Here is an 8,121-nt window from a genome sequence, read left to right as displayed (position 1 = left end):
ATCCACTTGTAGGGAGTCTTTGTTTCTCGGCTGTGTTCTTGTACGTAAGAAATGATTCTGTGTAGTTTGATGAGCTGGTAACTGCCGAAAAATATTCCCCTAAAATGTCTGCTTTTTCTTCAATGTTTGTCTGTATACCAGGGGCTGTTAGAAGTGGAAGTGTGAAAGGGGAGTATTTACCATCTAGCTTTCGTACCTTCTCCCACATTTCTTTTGATGTGGTTGCGCTATTCATGGAAGTCACGTTATTTTGCCACGAAGTCTTCGGTTCTACGGGGGACATATCGGGCTTGTGCTCTTGCCTTTTTAAAGTTTATTAGATTTTTCTGCGTGGGGCACCTTCGAAAATTTCCCCATGCTTTGTTCTGTTTCTTTTTTGCTAATCACCATTCTTTTGTATACCAGATTTTTTGGTTTTGTTTCACCACTCCAGAAGATTGAGGTATGGCCAGGAGCGCGGCAGAAATAATGCAGTTTGTGACAATTTCATTGAGTTCATCTATACCTATATTATGTGGATCTATTTTTTCTAAGCTGGCATTTTCTTGGAAAAGCACCCAGTCGGCCAAATGGAGCTTCCATCGCCGTGGTTTTGTAGGAATATTTTGCGGAAATGATGTTAGGTTGATAAAAAAAGGTAAATGATCGCTACCATACGGGTTGTCCAAGACATCCCATTTAAAAACATTAACAACAGAAGGCGATGTAAGAGACAAATCTATGCAGCTCCATTTTCCGGAGCTTGGAGAGCAGTATGTGCGTTTGCCCCTGTTGAGCAGGCATATATTATTGCAGAGGATAAAATGGGCGGGGGGGGGGGTTCTAAAATACGGCCTCTAGCGTCCGCTTGTTCGCTTCCTCACAATTTGAGTGAGCATTAAAATCGCAAACTTACAGATATGGCTCTCGTATATGTTTTAAAAGGTCTTCTAAGTCATGGAGTGTTACTGTAAGATGTGGTTGGATATATAGGGAGCATACTGTAATTGTTTTATAGTGTACTAAAGATACTGCAACGGATTCAAATGTAGTCTGAAGCTTGACTTCACGAATAGCCACACTACTTTGAACAACTATGGCAGTACCTCCAGAGAGCCTATTTGCTTGCTCTCGGTCGTGACGAAAGACTTTATAATTACTTAGGATATTTTATTTTTTGATCCCAAGTTTGTCTCCTAGAGACACAAAACAACCGGGGAATATACAGCAAGGATACCTTTTATGTCACCGTAGTTACTTAATATGCCTCGACAGTTCCAGTGAATTAGGAACGCCATATTGTCACGTGGTGGTGACGTAGAAGAACACAGGAGCAATACTGTGAACGACAAAGCTAACTTTTTTTGGGCGAACCTGTGCCCACAAGACAGGCTACACTTATAGCACGACGATAGCGGCGAACAGGGTCGGCGATCGTCTAAAAACTGATCAGCGGATCAAGCGCGTCGGCTTCTATAGATCAGTCGTCGAATGTTCCAGATTAACCGATGGGACCCGCGTGTCTTCCACGAAGTTCTACACTATTCGCGTCGCGCATACATGCAATCAGATTACACGAGTTGCGGTGAAAGACAGTGTACAGAATCATCGACAACATCCCAGAAACTTCTTTTACATGCAGGCGCGTCCTGCGCTGCGCGATAACATTTGTTAGGCGGCCAAACGTAGTTGACCGATAAAGATAAGTACACGTGTCATTACCCCCGTCTTAAAAAGCATCGACCCGATACTGCAAACAAACGAAAGTAATAAAGAAAGAAGCACTCGTAGCAAAGAAAACAACAAAATAAGGAAGTTCGTCAGCGTCCATAAAAGAGTTTAAGGCGCATCACGTGGACCACTTCAGATCGTGCGCACCGCCGCTGTGAATGCGAAATGCCGTCTGGCACGACCTCATAGTCCAGTGCCCCAATACGTCGGATGACCTTGTAGTGTCCGAAATAGCGTCGCAGTAGTTTCTCACTCACTCCTCGTCGGCGTATCGGGGTCCTTCCCAAACACGGTCGCCGGGCTGGTACTCGACGAAGCGTCGTCGGAGGTTGTAGTGTCGGCTGTCGGTACGCTGCTGGCTCTTGATCCGTAGGCGGGCGAGCTGTCGAGCTTCTTCGGCGTGCTGGAGATAGGTAGAGACGGTCAAGATTCTACTCGTCAGTTACGTGCGGCAGCATGGCGTCGAGCGTCGTCGTCGGGTTCCTGCCGTAAACCAGCTTGAACGTCGTGATCTGTGTTGTTTCTTGCACCGCCGAGTTGTAAGCAAATGTTACGTACGGCAGGACGGCACCCCACATCTTCTGTTCGACGTCGACGTACATCGCTAGCATGTCGGCGAGGGTCTAATTCAGCCGCTCCGTAAGACCATTCGTCTGCGGGTGGTAGGCCGTTGTCATCCTGTGCCTTGTCTGACTGTATTTCAGAATGGCTTGGGTGAGCTCCGCAGTAAAGGCCGTTCCTCTGTCGGTGATGAGGACTTCTGGGGCGCCATGTCACAGCAGGATGTTTCCGACAAAGAATTTCGCCACTTCAGCTGCGCTACCTACCTTTCGGCCGTGCTTTAGTTTCAGCGAAGCGGGTGAGGTAGTCCGTCGCCACGACGATCCACTTATTTTCAGTTATTGACGTCGGAACGGGTCCCAGCAAGTCCATCCCGATCTGCTGGAATGGTCGGCAAGGAGGCTCGATTGGCTGTAGTAATTCGGCTGGCCTTGTCGGCAGCGTCTTGAGTCGCTGACAGTCTCGGCATGTTCTGACATAACGGGCGACGTCGGCGGTCAGGCGCGGCCAATAATACTTTTCTTGTATCCTCGATAGTGTCCGGGAAAATCCGAGGTGTTCAGCGGTCGGATCGTCACGTAGGGCGTGCAATAATTCTGGACGAACTCCTGACGGGACAACAAGAACGTAGTTGGCGCGGACTAGTGAGAAGTTCTTCTTCACGAGTACATTATTTTGAAGCATGAAGGAAGATAATCCGCAGTTACGTTTCGCCTACGACGCGCGGTATAGCCGGCGCGGATGCAACGGACGCCGGGGCTTCATTCAAAGCGGCGGACATTTTGGCCCCTTCAGCGCTGCCATAACGCTTCCTGCCAAGCGCGTCCAGGCATGCTTCAATGCCACGTGTCTTCGTGTGTGTGTGTGAGTGTGCGTGCATGTTGGTGCCCACGCTTGTCAAAGCGCGGCAGCCGGGGAGAGGAGCTCCCCAACTGTGAAGCGAGGAGGTCTGGTCGGCGCCGGCCCGGCGGATGCGTCACTTCTTGTCTCAACGTGTCTCTCAGCGTGTCCGTGCCCCGCCGTCACAGGCGCCTCTCGCAAGCCGTTCTTTCTGGCCCTCGACTCCGAGAGTATAAAAGCAGCTGCCCCGGACGCCGAGGGAGGCTCCGATTTCTTCCGTCGAGTACCGTGGTCTCCCGTCTCTCCCCTTCGGTCGACCTGACCGGCCGCTCTTTTGCGATGCTAGAATAAACAAGTTGTTCTGTTAGCAGTCGACTCATGCTTTGGCAGGACCTTCGGATGCTTCCAGTTGTGCCCCAGGCCGCCAGGCCAACGCTACTCTTGGGGCTTGCAACCCAGATGCAACAACTGTTTGCCAGCGGTGAGATCGCGACAACGGAGGCCAGCAGTGAAGATATGCGGTCGACTGTATGCTGAGCAGCACAACGACATTCCGGGAGCTGTGCAACGAGCCCTGTGTGATGACTGGTTGCCTGCATCGGAACGACTGCGCTGAATTCTTGGCTGCGAGGTTTGGTGAGTGCGGGACTTTCTTCTTCTGAGTTTTGCCAGGCTTTTGTTAGTGTCAGAAACAGAGCTGGTAATTGTGGTTGTCGTTGCTGCCGGGTTATTTTGCGGAAAGAAAATAGTAGGCAGCAGAGAAAGCAGCATTCAGAGCAGCCATGGATTGGAAGTCTTTGCGCAAACCGAAATTGCTGGAGCTTGCAAGAGAGTTGGGTCTGGATGTCTCAGACAAACTCAGAAAACCAGAACTGCTAAGGGCTATTCTTGAGTTAGAAGCTGAGGATGACGAGCTGTCGGAATGCCTTGAGACCATTGAGGAGAGGGAAACGGCAAAAAGACAGGAGCGCGAACGTAAAGAACAAAATGAGAGATAGGAGCGCGAACGTAAAGAACAGAAAGAGAAAGATGAGCGCGAATGTAAAGAACAGAAAGAGAAAGAAAAAGAGGAGCGCGACCGCCAACACGCTTTGGAAATGAAGCGTCGCGAGGTAGAGATGGAACGCGCTCGTAATGGAAGTCAGGCACACGGTGCAGGAAAACGAGTATCGTTCAAGATGACTGACCTGATGCGGCCGTTTAAGCTTGGAGAGGACATTGGTTTGTTCCTGGTTAACTTTGAGCGAACGTGCGAGAAGCAGGGGTTCTCTCGGGAAACGTGGCTACAGCGCTTGCTCACTTTGTTACCCGGCGAGGCGGCCGATGTAGTCGCTCGCTTGAAGAGAGAGGAGGCAGAGGATTTCGACCAAGTGAAATCGAGTCTGCTAAAAAAGTAAAGGCTGTCAGCAGAGGCGTTCCGTTTGAAGTTTCGGGAAAATGAGAAAGGCAGAAGTGAGTCATATACAGAGTTTGCCTACAGACTTATGTCAAACATGCAGGAGTGGCTCAAAGAAGAGAAAGCGTTTGGTGACCACGAGAAAGTTCTGCAGTGTTTCGGGCAGGAACAGTTTTATAGTCGGTTATAGTCGGGGCTCGCGGAGCTAAGGACGGTCAAACGGGTGAATTTGGCTCCAAGTTTGAGGGGCCGAAGTTCACGCCCATGAGAGCAAGAGGGGACACACGTAGTGCGGATGCGAGTGAAATCAGTCCGACCGAACGTAAGGAGACGGCGGCAGCCGAAGCCGAACGCAGAAAGCGGTTCGAGACGAGGCAAGCGCGCGTGTGTTATACGTGCCAGAAGCCGGGTCACTTTTCGGCGCAGCGTCCAGAAACAAAAACAAAAGTCGTGTTTTTGTCATTATGCAGCACTGACGAGAACATGAAACTTCTCGAGCCTTACATGCGAGACCTCCTCGTGAACGGGAAAGAGTGCCGAGTGCTTCGTGATTCCGCAGCTACCAATGGATGTAGTTCACCCCTCTTACGTAGAACCCTATATGTTCACGGGCGAGTGCGCATAGATCAAGCAAGCCGTGGAAGCTCATAGTGTGTGTCTGCCCGTAGCAAAAGTACTTATTGAAGGACCTTTCGGAGCACTTGAGGCGGAGGCCGCAGTGTCATCTATGCTGACCCCCCCCCCCCCAGTACCCGTACCTATTTTCGAACAGGTCTGATCACCTCCTGCGCGAGAAGGGGCTTTTGTTTGGTGAGGCTAGCGTTCAGGCCTTAACCAGATCGAAGGTTCGGGAGCTCGCTGCAAAGGCGGTAGTTGCGGGGCCGACGTTGTCAAACAATGAAAAAGGGTCGGAGGCGCAGCAAACTGATACTCAGAGCACGTCCGAACTGAATAAAGTTGAGCCTGTAGCGTTGAAGGCACCAGATACTGGAGAGGAAATGCCCGACACGGGAAAGTTAGAAGAGCTATCTGCAGATTTGCTCATCGCGCCTACATCAGACGGACTTAATAGGTTGCTAAAAGTCAGCCGGTCGACTTTGATAGTCGAGCAAAAAAAGGATGACAGCCTAGAAAACATGGGCTGCAATGTCAAGGAAGGTATCGCCAAGAAAAATGCTCGTTTTGTGGAAAGAGGTGGGGTCCTGTACCGGAAGTATCTAGACCGCAGGGGAGTGGAGTTCGATCAGCTGATCGTGCCTCAGTGCTACCGTCAGGATCTGTTGCGCTTGTCGCATGGGGCTTCGTGGTCCGGACACCTAGGAGTTAAGAAGACTAAGGACCGTCTCTTGCAAGAGTACTATTGGCCAGGGTGTTTTCGTGACGCAGAACACTTTGTGAGGACATGTGACACCTGTCAGCGGGTGGGCAAACCAGGGGACAAATCGAGGGCGCCGTTGAAATTGGTACCTATCATTACGGAGCCTTTTAGACGGCTCGTTATTGATACAGTGGGACCTCTGCCGGTAACAGCCACGGGGTACAGACACATTTTGACTGTGATCTGCCCAGCGACAAAGTTCCCTGAAGCAGTGCCGCTTAAAGAACTCAGCTCAGTTGAGATAGTCAATGCACTACTGTCCATATTTGCGCGAGTTGGTTTTCCTGCGGAAATCCAATCAGATCAGGGCGCAGTGTTTACTAGCGCTTTGACGACAACTTTTCTCGAAGGGTGTGGGGTAAAGCTGTTACACAGCTGGGTGTACCACCCACAGTCGAATTCCGTTGAGAAGCACCACTCCGTCATGAAGCGCGTGTTGAGAGCATTGTGTTTTGAACAACAAACTGACTGGGAGCTGTGTCTGCCTGGGGTGATGTTTGCATTAAGGACCGCGCCGCATGCGGCTACAGGGTTTTCGCCAGCAGCGCTGGTGTACGTTCGCTCGCTGCGGTCTCCGCTTCGCATGCTTCGAGACGGATCACTGCCCTCTCCAATGGCTGCAGACCATCTCTTCCACAAATGGCCGCCTCCTGCGCTGGAGCCTCGCTTTGCAACAATATTCCTTTGAGGTGCGTGACAAAAAGGGGAGTCTCAACGGTAATGCCGATGGCTTAAGTCGAGGCCCCTAACGTAGGAATCAGCCTCAAAGTTGTTTGTTAGTGATGTTTTTCTTCCTGAGGCAGGATTTTTAACATATCGCTTTTGTTCAGTGTTTCAAAGTGATGGCGTGCTTTCTAGTGCAATTTTCCAATTTCTGGACGCGTTCTGAGTGCTGCTGGACTGTAAGGAACTAGGCAGTAGTATGAAAGGGGAAAGAGCCTGGCAGGGCTTAGTGAGGGTTGTGTCGTGCTTGCTGACTGAGCGGTTGAGTTTCGGCATAGTTCTAACGCTTGCTGGGAACGAGAACAAAAATGGCAACTCTTCCGAAGTCACTTTGCAGTGTCCTGTGTGAAGCTGAACTTGAGAACGAGGCCTTTTCTGTGCGCTGTGCTCAAGAAACGCCGAAGGACAACCGACTTCGGTTATGAGCATCATCGAGCGACATCCGTCCGGACAGCGGATGCAGTCCCCTGATCATAGGGATCTCCTTCTCCCGGCGGGGCGGTCTCTCACGTTTCGCCTACGACGCGCGGTATAGCCGGCGCGGATGCAACGGACGCCGGGGCTTCATTGAAGGCGGCGGACATTTTGGCCCGTTCAGCGCTGCCGTAACGCTTCCTGCCAAGCGCGTCCAGGCATGTTTCAATGCCACGTGTCTTCGTGTGTGTGTGTGAGTGTGTGTGCATGATGGTGCCCACGCTTGTCAAAGCGGGGCAGCCCGGGAGAGGAGCTCCCCAACTGTGAAGCGAGGAGGTCTGGTCGGCGCCGGCCCGGCGGATGCGTCACTTCTTGTCTCAACGCGTCTCTCAGCGTGTCCGTGCCGCGCCGTCACGGGCGCCTCTCGCAAGCCGTTCCTTCTTGCCCTCGACTCCGAGAGTATAAAAGCAGCTGCCCCGGACCGAGGGAGGCTCCGATTTCTTCCGTCGAGTAACGTGGTCTCCCGTCTCTCCACTTCGGTCGACCTGACCGGCCGCTCTTTTGCGATGCTAGAATAAACAAGTTGTTCTGTTAGGGCCGATTTACACTCAAACCGCCCATGGCCGCACGCCGCACCGCAAGCCAGCGGTCCGCCAGTAATGGCCGACGTGACGTCAGGAGAGGCGGTCGTGAAGTTTTGCCTCCGTGCCATATCCGTGCGGCCACCGCACAAACATGGCGCTGGTTCGAAGCGAAGCGGGGCGCAAGCCCTAGACCCATGGGCTTCAGCGGCCGTTTGTTTTTTGTGTGGTTTATTGTGATGATTGCAAGAGCTATTCAGCACCTGCAAAGCTATTTGTGTAACGTAACAAGCAGCTGTACTCTTCCTGACAGTCTTCAGTACGTGCGATCGCCAAAGGAAACAGACGGATGTGCGTTGTGTTTACGCGAGGATCGGAAGGAATGAAGCAGCCGATTTTGTGTGTTTTAGACCGTTTTTTGCATATGCATTACAAAAGTGAAGGCCATCGCACACACCTGCATTCTAAGCATGACACTAGTTCGGTACGCGCCAAAATGAAAAGATTTGCGATCGCCC

Source organism: Dermacentor variabilis, unplaced genomic scaffold (genome assembly GCF_050947875.1).
Source record: "Dermacentor variabilis isolate Ectoservices unplaced genomic scaffold, ASM5094787v1 scaffold_14, whole genome shotgun sequence".
NCBI lineage: Eukaryota > Metazoa > Arthropoda > Arachnida > Ixodida > Ixodidae > Dermacentor > Dermacentor variabilis.
This window is presented reverse-complemented; position numbering follows the sequence as displayed.